A 13,976-nucleotide genomic window follows, 5' to 3' on the forward strand; every position below is an offset into this window, starting at 1 on the left:
ATGTTAAATATTTTAGGTGAGAGTCTGGGGATTGTAGTTAGATAGTAATACAGATTACAATGCGATTTTGCTATGATTTTTACATTAGGAACCTGCGCACAGCTCGCTATACTAAGGAGCTCGTGGCTCAGGTTAGATACTTTCAGTACTTAGATGGGTGATCATCTTATCATGTGATTGCGAATCACGAAGACCTTTTCATGATAGTAAATGGGTAATTAATGGGTTCCAGCTGTCATTTGGCAATTGTTATGGGTAGTCGTCATTGATGTTAAGTTCCCATGGAGTATCGGGATCCCCATTTAATCGGATTGAGAAGGTCAGATAGGCAGTTGCTCCATCTAAAACACTGGTCACACAAGCGCATCAGGTTAGACTGGAATCCTTATTCACATAGTTGGGAAACGGTTAGGCAGATAAGCAGTGAGGCAGACTCACAATAACTTTACCCTCCTGAAATTACCTGGTGATAGGATAGCGCAAGACTCAAAACGACTCCGCTTTATTCCATGACCATTCCCTTACATACAGGCATCCGCACCGGCGCCGGCGACACTTGTCGATAATATCTCGTCGGCGAAACACAGGAGGCCTCGCATTGTAATATTATCACATCACTACAGGAATCCTTAATTGTTATGTTCACGACGACTTAATAATTGGGAAAGAAAATCTTATAAATAATATGAAGAAGCGCCTTGTTGGCGAAGTGACCCAAGGGCTGGTCTTTTGGTATTGTATGCCCAAACGGGCTGATTGTCGTACTGTAACTATATCATTATACCTCACACCTGTAACCAACACAATCAATACAATAAAGATTACTTTACTTTGGTCAAAAGTTTAGCATTTTCACCTAATGTGGCAATGCTGCCAGCCTCTTGGGTACGCTCCCAGTAACCTATCCAAGGCTACTGGATACCACAACGATTGCTTTCTCCAACTGAGAGTTTCAAGCGTTCACTAAAGTTCGAGATTTATGATTTATACTCCTAGAATAAGCTGAGAAAAATTGATCAGCTCTATGAGCTTATAAAAAACCGAAGGTCCCTTCTTCAAAGCTTTATTAACAGTCAAAGAATATTCAACAATCGATTTAGTTGTGAATATGGGGCAAGGCCTACCCTACTAGAATATTCAAAGTTGAGAGGAATAATAGATGAGATCATATCTCTACAGATAGACGAGATCAAACCTTTTGAAGATCTATTTCTTAGTAGGATTATTATTTATGGTTGTTTACTCCGTTTTAGTCATGTTTGTGTTTACTAGTGTTTTGTTTAAATAACTTCCTGAAACGTGTTTTAATATCATTTTCTTTTTTTCCATTAAAAAAATCTGACTGTAGTTAAATATACTTAGAGAAGCTGGTAAGATATAGTATAAGATAGTGGACGTTCAATAATGGTTCCAACCCAATGAAACGCTAATACTTTTAACCACACAATTAATATGCAGAACCTACTTAATTAACACCCCAAAACAATATTAAATTCTTCCATAAACAAAGCTATCACATAAAGTACGTAATAAAAAACTTTCCTTCACCAGTTCACAAGAAAAGTTCGAAACTTCCACAGAAATATTGATAACATCAGCTTGAGATAAACTTCGTTAGATCCGATCACGTACACACAAAACTTTGTTCTGGTAGATAATTATTCAATTTACATACTTATTGGGAAATAAACGAGAGTAAATATAGAATTCCAGAGAATTTCAAAAAGTTTTAAAGTGATCCCTTTGTTTGAAAAGATGTAGATGGAATATTAACACATCTTAAGAGAAGAATTATTTGAACAATGATAAAGATAGATATGTATAATACTACGGTTAATTAATCTGCACAAATCAATCTATAATTACTAATATTAAAAGGCTGAAGAGTTTGTTTACTTGAACGCGCTAATCTCAGAAGCTACTAAAGTCGGATTTGAAAAAATCGTTCAGAGTAAATAGCATCGAAGAATTTTCGACATTAACAACAAACATTAAGTGCAGACAAATAGAATCTTCTCCTTTTTAGTTAGGAAGCCTTTTAGGTAATACTTACTGAACTTCTTTACTGAACGTCTTTATCCAACAAACAACTAGTATTCTGACCCATTTTGTCTTTCCTACAAAAGAAGAAATAATTTAACAGCCAGCTAGCCACAACACCCGGGCGTGCCTTCAGTTACAAATGATACCGCTACCGCCTACCGCCTCCGCGCACCTGAGCTCGTAAATACACGAACTGTTAATGGGAATATAATCGATTCTATAAATAATTCTAGTATTGCCACTATTCTCTATTTGCGTTTGCAAATTGAAATGATTTTTCAGATAAGTTGTTTTGTATTAGGTAATAAATGTTATGTGTTTGATTTATGAGCTGGTTTTAAGTTAAAGTACAGATGGAATTATACGCGTATTTTATATAACGGAATGAAGAATGCATCTGCATATTTTGGATGGAGTTTCTTCACGGTTCTTCTCCATGAGACCCATAGTTGGTTTCCATAATTACTTAATGCTTTTGACAGTTCTAATAAAATTACATTTATGTCCACAGTAGGTTAGTATAGAGACGAATATTAGATACAGTCATTCCATTTTCCCGTCATTTTACCAATAAATGATCAACAGCATATCAACCTACTACATATAAACTGCCTCAAATCCCCGAACTTTACAGTCAATCGATTCGCTGAAACCTCAAAAGTGCACATACATCCCGGAATCCACTACAAAACAGCGTTCAGTAAACCGAACAATCCCGAACATTGCCGAATGGTTCCGAGCTTTACTGGTAGATGTACATATTTCAAAAAGGCAGACGGGATTAGACTGGAAATACAGAATGGATCCAGTAAGTACATGGATCCTTGATAAATAGGTAAAGACTTCCTGATAAAGAATGGGATTAGATCTAGTTACTACTGGGATCCCAGATAAATAGGTACCTAGACCGTTACGGTATTGCACCTTACATTGAAAAATGTGTTAATTTATTTGCTTGGATTCTTGTCTGGTCACCGGTGTCTGTCTGGATCTACCCTACTACAATTTTCCCCGGACTCTTGTGGTAGGTTTATTCCATTTAACATTCTACAAGGTGACTGTTTAAAACTAGTAATAATACTGTAACATTGTTAAAGACCACGTTTTATAATTAGATTGCCAATATTTTACGGAGTAAAATCTTTAGCAAGTGTCAAAATATCGTCAATATGAATAAATCTATTTGTCGGCGAACTATTAAATGCAACTTTAAAATATTACTTCTAACAGTTTAGGTAAAGTCATTGAACTGAATATGGCAATGTTACACTGGGCACATTACCAATTCATAGTCATTTGGCACTGCATTGTTTTTGATATAAGTATGAATAAGTTGGTAGAACACTTTTCAATAGGTCAACCTAGCTACGTATTTCAAAAAACTTTGTCGCTTAGAAACATATTAGTTAATAGCTTCTCCGCCTCAATACAAACCTACAGCCATCCTTGATAAATGGGCTATGTAATACCGAAATAATTATTCAAGTCGGTCCAGTAATTCCTGAGATAAGTTCAAGCAAAGCAGAAAATTTTCAGCTTTGGTAGATTTCTACAGATATACCAAGGGTAAAATACTTGTGCACTTTCCAGTAATTTTAAGTAGCGACCTATTTACTTAATTACAGTTGAAATACCTATAATAAGGTGATTAATTATATTAATTTGTATTACAACATGTAGGTATTATAAACTGCACTGTTCTCATATTACATGTTACTAGTGTGTTGGTTATATGTGCTGGTTTCAAGTTTCAACAAATAGAATAGACTACATAATATAAGTATGCATGTATGTATGTATAATAATACAAGCATTAGTTATCACATACTCATAAGAACGTGTTTATTTTCATTTCATTGGTTTTGCATGCAAACTTAGTTTTTAAAACAATATGAAAGCAGTCACTAAACTTAAAACATAGGTACTTCGCAGCATTCAGTTAAAACCAATATAGTTGGGAAGATACTATGTAGATGATGACTTAGTGAATACTTGTTCACACAAGCGAACAGTAGCAAACTTCTTGCTTGACAACTATTGGGACAAAAGATGACGTTTTTAAACCGAACGACAGATTGTAAAAAATAAGCTTGGTTTTTCTACGCCCTATAAAATCCACTACCTAGTGTAAAAACGCTACAAGCTTCAAAACTTCATAAATCATATAAATATGAACCACACACGATCAATCTCTGCCCACACAACAATAGTCAACTAAAAGCTAGTCTTCAAATGATCCATAACGGCCCAAAAAAAGAGCCACAGAGTACATAACCCTCCACCGGTAGCCTGATCAGAAAAGTCCATTAACATGTAAAAATAACAAAGGTAACAATTAACCCTTCCAGCGTCCCTGGGGCATTTTTAACATGGTTTCGGTCCGAGCCGTAATATCAGGCTTAATGCTACAGGATTATAAAATTAAGCCTCGTTGTTTATGATTTAGTCTGTTTCGTTATTTTAGGGTTAAATAGTTCTATCAAGGTTGATGTTACTGAGGAAGAATAGTTGTCGTTTGGTGAACACTAGAAAATTATTTTTAGAAATTCAGGCTACTTTAGATTATTTCTTACAAGTTTTCAAGTGTAAGAAAAGTTTGCTTAATAAAGTGATTTTTTATTTGAACTCTTCTCGAACTATACGGATAATTTCGTATCTTGACTATTTAAAGAATCGAATGTCTAAAAATAACTTGATTCTTCCACTAGAGAAGATCTCAGTAGGTACCTCTATTTTCACTTCATCTGTTTTAAACTGCTGAAAACATTTTCAATGGGCGATAGTTACATATTAAATATCTTGGTCCGTATTTCATTTAATTAGCACCCAATAACAAGTTTCACCACTTTTCTCTTAAAATATATGTCTAAATTGAACTTGATACAAAAACGAGATGTTATCACATAAAACATAAATTATAGTAAGTACCTACTTTCGCCTTCGATCGTTCAAAATGAACGGTTGCAATTTCGCGACGGTTTCCAATACTGTATCCTTGGAACACAGAGAGGTGGAAAAGGAATAATTTAGTCATATTCTTATGTATGTGCATATTTTAAGACGTAGTTATTAATTTTCTTCCCTTATTCATGAGAGTAGAGTATTGGGAGTTGACTATATTTTGTTCGCTTTTGTATGTATCATGGATACTTTCGCGTAACCATTCGAGGTTCCTGGAATGGTTTGAACTTGCCTCAGCTTACTTAAAGTAATAATAGGTACGGTTTTAAAATAACCTTGAAAATGTTACAAAACTATTTCTACTTAAAGAACACGAAGATAAAGTCAGACTTCTTCAAAACAATAGAAAAACGTAAAGCAGTTTGAAGTGCTATTACCACTTTCAAATAAGTACTACTCCAATCACCACAACCATCAATATAAATTACGTAATAAATTCTGCTGTTAAACACACTGAACACGGTTTTCCATGTCCAGCAGTGTCGAATCTAAGACTATAACAATAACATCAACTTTATAAGTGGCTCGTCGGATGAGATGGCTGGAGGATAACAACCCTGTTGTCCGATTGTGAGAGAAAGAGACAAAAGGAGGGTTATGTTTTTAATAATTTACCAAAATAATAATTTCCGTCTTGAAGTTATCAACAAACAATTAGACACTGACAACATACGATTTTCTTAAAACAACAGTTCACTTTGAATTTTTTTTTAAATAGTTCACAGTTTTTTGAAAACTGACGATAATGTTGCCGATGAACTTAGGCATAAGTATTACCTAGAACTAGAGAAGAATAACAATGTATTTTAGCTATTAGTTGGATTAAACGGTTCGAAATACCTACGAGATTAATACCAAGAAACCTTAATTTAGTTAGCATCCCTATTTCTCGAAACTTATTATCCAGGTATTCACGGCACTAATTCTCGATTCTTTGAAACAAAATACAAAGCTCGAAAGTCTAGCATTATTAATCTATTAGAGCCCTAGGGCCCTTGGCTATAATGTAGCCTAATGACTTAAAAATGGTTAGATACAAAGAAATTACTTAATATCACCAATGTATCCCCTAGGGTTAAGCAAATGTTTTTTTGTCTAATACAGGTATTTTTACAATGATTTAAAATAAATTTAGGCCAGACTAGAGACAAATATCACATTTTTTTAAATGCAATATATCGACGGGTAAAAGGCAAAAGGGGTCAAGCACCACAGATCATATTGTTCAGGAGAGTAAAAAGAAAGTTTAAAAAAATAATATCTCTTTATTGCTTTATTGAATCACATCACAATCTTCAGAAAAGTTTACTAAAATACAATGTTCTTTAATAATTTTACATCAAAATAAGCCTGAGATTAATAGTTTCAAAGATAGATGTCGCTTGACCCCAGGTTTTAACCATGTTTATCGATTTCGCGAGGGGTCAAGCACCAATATTTAATGTTGGAATATTTAGATTTTGGCCTAAGCTCCAGGCGCTGGCGCGCGCTGAGTGGATCAAATGCAACGTAATGAAAATAAAATTATTTAAGAAAGGGGCCAAGCGCCAATTATGTTTAGTTGACAATTTTTACTATTGGTGTAAGCGACGTTATAGTTGTTAAGCAATGAAAGAAAAATGGATACAAACGACATATTTATTTCTAATATTGTTTTTTAAAATTATGCCAAATGACAAGGCGATGCAAAAACGTAATACACAAAATGGTCCTTCAACCAAGCAAGGTAAAGTTTGTGTCGCTTGAGCACTTTTGGCAAGTATCGATTTGGCACTTCAGTACAAATAATTCTTTGGTGCAAGCGACTTTTTTTCATGCTAGGAAAACGATATTACGACCATTCGAAAGAGAAAAAATAGTGGAGTTGGGGTCAATAAAAAAGTTAAAATCGCAAAATGTGGCGCTTGACCCCTTTTGCCTTTTTACCGTCGATATGCATTAAACTATGTTCCTAGACTGGTCATAGAAGACTAGCACCATTTCGCCAGTGTTTATCTCATACAAGAACTCAGTATCATCCCGATAATAAAAAGGCCTAAAAAACCAAACAACAATATTTCATCGTCACTACTGATACAATGAAGGGCCAATTTACCATCACCAATGTTCCACAAAAGTCATATATGAATCCCATAAAAAACTATACTAGAACAAACCCAGACCGATCTTCTTAGTAAAATCCACAAGGATCACCCAAAACACACTTACAAACACTCAAAAACTAAACTAAGTTTCAGCACACACTACGTCAGTACCTGCTCACGACGCGACAAATGTCTCGCAATACGTCGCGGAAACTGTCGCGCGACACGTATACAAATGTCGGCGTGTCGTGCGACTATGCGACAGGGCGGCGCATATTTACGTCTGTTTCAGAGTCACGACGACCGTGTACGTGTCAGGGGGTTCAGACTGATGGTATAGTGACTTAACTGCGCATGTAAGTTTAGTAAAAGAATCGAGGAAAACTAGATTGGGGGATAGTAAGCAACTCGATATTGTATAAAGTTGGATTCGTACAGATGAGTGATTTTTGTTAGCTTTTTTTGATACTAGACCAAAGTTAAGAAATATGAAATAATACATAAATAATAGAAAAGTATTCTTCATCACCACACTTAAATATTAAGGAAGAAGAATACTCGTAAGTTAAACAAGGGATGTATCGGGATCATAGTAATATACCTATGTACATACATATTTCTTCGTGTTCATAAAACTGTTACTTATGTTGTATCCAACATTCAAATCTTAATCCTTCAAATGACTCGCAACACTTTTCTTAAGTAGAATAAAACTACAAAAAAACTTAGAACTTAATTAATTAATCAAGCGACAGACAACCAGCATCAAATACCTAAGTGACGGTAACCCAACTCCCCTTAACTCATGATGTCTTAAAAAACAATAAAACTTCGACTCCCTTCAATACAGAATATTTCTCCCAGGGGTCCAACAGTTCTAATGGTTCAATAATGAGATTTTTTCATTCATATTCAAAAGAATAAAGGCGGTTTTTCCTAAAGCGGCGTACCTACTAATCATAAGGTGCGGTCGATTCTATTTCTTTTTGGTAAGAGGGGAACTTTTGATTTTAACAGGACGCGCTTCTATGCTTTTTATGTTTTGTTAGATTAAAATGAATAAAATAAGAATGAACTTTGGGATAGCGTAACTACGCGGTTTAACCCGTTTTTGTACAGTTGACATTTGCTGTCAATAGTGCAAAAAGTGCTATAAAATTGGCTACAAAAATCTTCTTTGAAAACTGACAGCTGTCAACTGCACAAAAACAACGATAACGATCACATTGTGCAATCAATGAAGCTTTTAAAGAATCATTTAGATAATAATAACTTATGTAATTTTTAGCATGTTTAGAAAGAATTCTATATATGTACGTTCCTATTTTATAAATTCACTAGGTATCTGGTAAACAAAAAACATCCGATGTCCCTCAGAGGGTTATTTAATACATTGTTGCGAACGACCATAAATTGTTGTTAATCCTTTTTTTACCGCAACTCCGTACTACCGGTTAATAGGAGGATAATGCGTTAATTCGACACACTGTGTCGGATGGTCACAAAACGTGTGATTACTGAGGTCCTTCCCGGGATTTAGTTTATTTTGGAAATACCCATTTTTTTTCTGAATTCTTAGAATATGATTAACGTTGGGTGGGTTCTTTCCCCTTATTTTAATGCGTATGAGCGTAATCTACCTACGTATGTGGGACAACCTAGAGCCTACGTAAGTGTAGGTAGTTGAGTATTTTATATGAAGCAAATATAGATGTGTGAGGAATTGTAGATTCGTATGTATGCAGGTAATGAGTGAAATTAAGAGCATTTATTGTAACTAGTGTAAGTAAAAAAAAATTAACGATGTTTCTCTTTTTAACCCCCGACGCAAAAACGACGGGGTGTTATAAGTTTGACGTGTCTGTGTGTGTGTGTGTGTGTGTGTGTGTGTGTGTGTGTATGTGTATGTGGCATCGTAGCTCCCAAACGGATGATCCGATTGTAATGCGGTTTTTTTTGTTTAAAAGGTATGTCAGTCGGGAGTGTTCTTAGCTATGTTTGGTGGAAATCGGTTCAGGTCTTCAAGGTCATCAGCTCGTTTGCTAGATGTGATAGGAATGTTACACGCTCAGTTTACTTGCAAGTATATGTGGGATCTGAAATTTGAAACACTAATGTCTTTTGGAACCACTGATCTGGTCTGCTGTTAGGGCACGAAGGTAGGAGACGTAACCCTGAACTGCCTTTTAGTAAACCTATCGAGTTTGGGCTCGTTGAATTTGTCTTGACGAGTTCTCTTCATGTTTCTGATTGACGAGAACCTGATGCTGGAAATGGGATGTGGCGGATGAAACCCTGGAATGCTGGAATTAAACGGATAAGCCGATTTATATTTTTGCTGAAAATCTAGAATGCAATTCTCCCAGAGCCAGTTTGTCATGAGGATTGTTAAACAGCTTCCTTTGGCCGAGATCGCATATAGCGACCCCATCTTAAGATAAAATAAATTAAATGAAAGAAGGAAAAATTAAGGAGCTCCTTTAAAAAGCATGAAATAAAATTAAATTATAAATTTAAAAAACCCCCGACCCAAAAAAGTACGCAATAATTATGACAAAAGGTTAAAAACGCTAAACCCTATAAAAAGCAAAAAATAACTTTTAACACTACGTAAACTAAATTTTGACGTGTCGGGGGACCGCTTTTTACCTTCATAAATACTTACATAAATCAAATGATACCTACCTAATTACAACATTCGTTTAAAAAAAAAACACGTATCTAAAGTAATGAATTAGAGCGGTCCCCCGACACGACAAAATTTAGTTTACGTAGTGTTAAAAGTTATTTTTTGCTTTTTATAGGGTTTAGCGTTTTTAACCTTTTGTCATAATTATTGAAACTTTTTTGGGTCGGGGGTTTTTTTAAATTTTACGCCAATGTGATTGTAGCCTTAGTCCTTGAATTACAGCTAATCCAGAATCTCGACATACTACACAAACTTATTAAAACTTAAAGTTAAATGACATAACAGACGTCTACAATACTGACCTTTAAAATATTTAAAACCTTGCAGTGACCTTTACCAAAGAGTATATTGCCAAAAAAAATATCCAGAACTGTCTAAAATTGCGTCACAAAAATAGTGGCACGTTATATATGAAAACTGATGATAGGAGAGTAGGGGCTTCCAAAACATTCACCGCGCATGCGCGAAGCCTCCCCTAGTCTGTCTGTTCGTTAACCTCAGATTTAGGGTTGCTAGCTAATCATAATTATAAATATTGGCAGCTTGTTTGTTTGTTAAAGGGAGTGAAGTGTTTGAATCTTTATTCATGTTAGGCTACTTAGTTCCTACTTGTACTTGATTAGGGTTGATATTAAAATTGCTAAATGTTATTAGTGTGTAATTGACACATTTTTTTTGGTTTTCTTTCTGTTTAATTTCTTCTTCTTCTCACAATCATTTCTACATCGCAAAGTCTTACCTATTTTTATTAAAACTGTTTTGTTGCATAAATCTGAAACGTAACATCTTTGCCCACACCGCTAAAAACCACTTTATCAAAATACTTTCAAACTCTTTCAAATAAAACACTACGAAACAAAATCCTGTCACATATTCGAACTACAATTCGACATTTAAATCTCTATAAAACGCATTCTGAATTCAAAACGTTCGCAATATCTGTTGTCAACCCTACGCTGAGAAGTGGGCATGCAGTGAGGAAGGAGATTTGTCTCGAGCGCAGCAAGGTCGGGAAAGTAGCGCGGGTCGCGAGCAGGGGAGGGTTGACGCGCAATTCTTCTTTACCATTTATGCAACTGAATTGGGCAGAATTATTATGGGTGCTCGGTACTTTGTGCCGTGTAGCGCCGTTTAGGGTTAAGTCTTTTGTTTGATTTTGTATTTAGTAAATGTGTTGTTGTGTTCCCTTTGACTAAAGATTTATGATTTTGAAAAGTCATCACATCAATGCGAATGAAATAAAATTTCGGCTACTTATATAGGCATATAATAGAAGGGATTGTGAATCAATAAAGATTTTTGGACACCGTCAAAGCAATTTTTAACATTTCAACATTTTTTTTTACATGGTCGTAGAGACTCAGAATTAGGTACGTACAAATCAACGAATTCAGACATTTAAAAAAACTATCACCAAAAATATAAAGTGACGTCTGCGTAGGTAGAAGCATTTTCATGAATTGAAAAAGGACCACGAATTCAATCCATAATTTATTAAGCTAAAACAAATAAGCCTAATCTTAAAAGCTCTTGCCCAATTAGTCCAATACATAATTAATATTGTCCAATGGAAAAAAGAAAAAATACGCCTATATTTTTTGTAGAAAGCCCACATAAGTCTTTCGACCTCTATAGTAAAATAACACAGCCAATTAGCTAATTCCTCGACTTAAGTAATTGGTATTACATTCTTAATTAATTAACGAATTAATAAATTGAGATAATGGTGATATTTTAGCATAGGTATAAATTAAGTAAGTTGAGTACATTTTATTGGGGTGTGAACTTGAAACCTAAAGCTTACTCAATTAAATAGGCTGCTAGGTATACGGCTAAAAACATTTACGCATTTATGTATCGATTTTTCTTAAATCATCATTTCCGGAGCCTTTTCCAGTCTAATCGATTTTCCGTAAATTCACCAACGTACACAATTAATTACCGTTTGGTTATTTTCTACTAAAATATCGGTAAGCTTATTTAGGTATTATACTTTTTTTAACGTCATTAAAAAAATCTTATATCATTGACAAACTAGGTTTATATTATCTGCGTAGCTTACAGTAGGTTACCATTGAAACTTATTCATATTACGAACTATACTTGAATATACCCAAAAAATATATAAACACACATACGAAAAACAGACAGCTATTCACAAACTCAAAATTTCCTCCAATTTCCCTAAACTCGTATAAAATGAACCAAAGGCCAGCTAAAACCGTACGCCATTTGCACCGCTTAGGTTATCAACCTGTCAATGCTTGTGTACTGTTCTGATCTCTTAACCCTACACGTTGTGGCACGTGGCGTGGCGTGGCGTGGCGTAGGCGACGGTGTGGGTATTCTGGTTTGCAAAGATGCCAAGTCGATGGGGCTCGTTTTTATGGTGATTGGGTGTTTATTTGTTGTATTTTAATAAGTTGGTGTCATTAAATTAAATAAATTATCTGAAAAGCTTCCGCCATCGTTTTCCGTGGGTGCTACTACGCGCAACCGCAAAAAAGTAGCCGATAGAGTTCCATAAGAAATAGGCTATCTGTCTAACAATGAAAAAATTTTTCAAATTGGACCAATAGCTTTTAGAATCTAATCTTTGAAACTTAACAAGTCAATAAAAAAATTGTGTAGATGAACATTCGGAAATTATTTCAGGATATATCGGCATCTCAAAAGACATAGGTTAGTTATCCCCGTTACCTAAGATAATGAATACTAAACTATTTTCATGACCAACCCACAACACTATATTGCATAAAACCATATAGGTACCAAATCGCATTCATTTCACCAATACACAATACATTGCGGCAAATAGTTCTCTCACAGAAGATACGCTAGCACATATAACGCAATGGACAAAGTTTTACTGCCAAATGACAACTAAAGCGCGAACTAGTTTATTGCGCAATAAATCGAACATAAACTCTAAGGTTCGGCGCAAACGTGGAAACTTTAGCGTCATATGACCGATGCAAACTGATGTAAATTAGATTTGTATAGGACCACTTTGGAATCATCAGCATTTTTGTCAAGTGCCTTCAACTTTGATGACCAAAAGGTGTTTATTCTTGGTACCTGCAAACTGATAGTCATCAGTTAAAGACACAAGCAACAAATCCCCATACAGTTGTACTGAGCTGTGATACAGCAACTTCAGTTACCAGTGACCAGTAGTAACAATTGGCGACTATGTAACTATAGTCCCCTTAATGTATCTTGTCCACTACAAAAAAGTATCTACGTTTGCAAAAAGCCTAAACTAGCCTACACTCACATTTCAAACTGGCAGCCTACAAACAGTGATGAAAAAAGTTTCTAACAGTTTTCTCAGGGTTGCCAGCAATAAATAAAAGTATTAACGGCCAGTGTCTCTCAGTCCTAGGTAAACAAGCCTTTGCTGGTACCATGAAGGTCGAAATGGTCCTTTGAGGAACTAGAAGGGTCAACCCTAATTAGGGATGCGGTTCAAAGGCGTTTGATTTTGTTTTATTCGTTTTTAAGGTCAAAGGATAGCGAGGTCTTGGGTCCTTGGATGGGAAATTGTGTTTACCTTGCCTTCGAGTATTTTTCTTTCAGTAGTTGCCATTGTCAAAACAAATGTGGACTTTTTGAGCCTCGTAAATATCTTCTGGCTTCTAAGTATTATAGCTTCAACATCACTGACTCTAAAAGAAATCATGAAGATCGCAGCAAAGCCAGAAGTTACGCTGGTAACTAGAAGACCCTTTTTGCTGGTAATGGGACAATTTAAACAAAATATTATGACAATATGTTACTTAAAGCTTTTTCTCCATAACCTTAAACTAGTAGCAAATTCTACCACAAATATGCAACTATGGGTCAATGCATAAACTTGAGCACATATCCATGCATATGCCGCAGGACACAGCATATGCACCTATTCAATAATACATCTAATAGGTGTAAGTCACGCCGCCTCCGCTCGTGACATCTGAAGTACTTGCGCCGCATTACCAACGACCTTAGGATGCTATGCTGCTGTCAAAAGGTCGATGACCCCTCGGTAGTATGTGGTGTTGGTTTAGTATTTACGTAAGTCTGGTAAGAAGAAGAAGATTAAGAAGTAAACTTAAATGATAAAAAAATGTATTGATTTTATAAAAGGGAAAAAAATACTACCTTCCAAAAAAGTAAAGGCTTTCAGTGTGTATGTAATTCACAAGCGAGAGAACAGT

The 13,976-nt window shown here is 35.3% G+C and overlaps 1 protein-coding gene across 5 annotated transcripts in view; it reads right to left on the reverse strand.

The window, feature by feature from the left end:
* Positions 1-13,976, reverse strand: part of LOC110371020 (SH3 and multiple ankyrin repeat domains protein 2) — a 218,359-nt gene that overhangs the window by 202,467 nt on the left and 1,916 nt on the right. The window lies entirely within an intron of this gene.

This window comes from Helicoverpa armigera, chromosome 10 (assembly GCF_030705265.1).
Source record: "Helicoverpa armigera isolate CAAS_96S chromosome 10, ASM3070526v1, whole genome shotgun sequence".
Lineage (NCBI taxonomy): Eukaryota > Metazoa > Arthropoda > Insecta > Lepidoptera > Noctuidae > Helicoverpa > Helicoverpa armigera.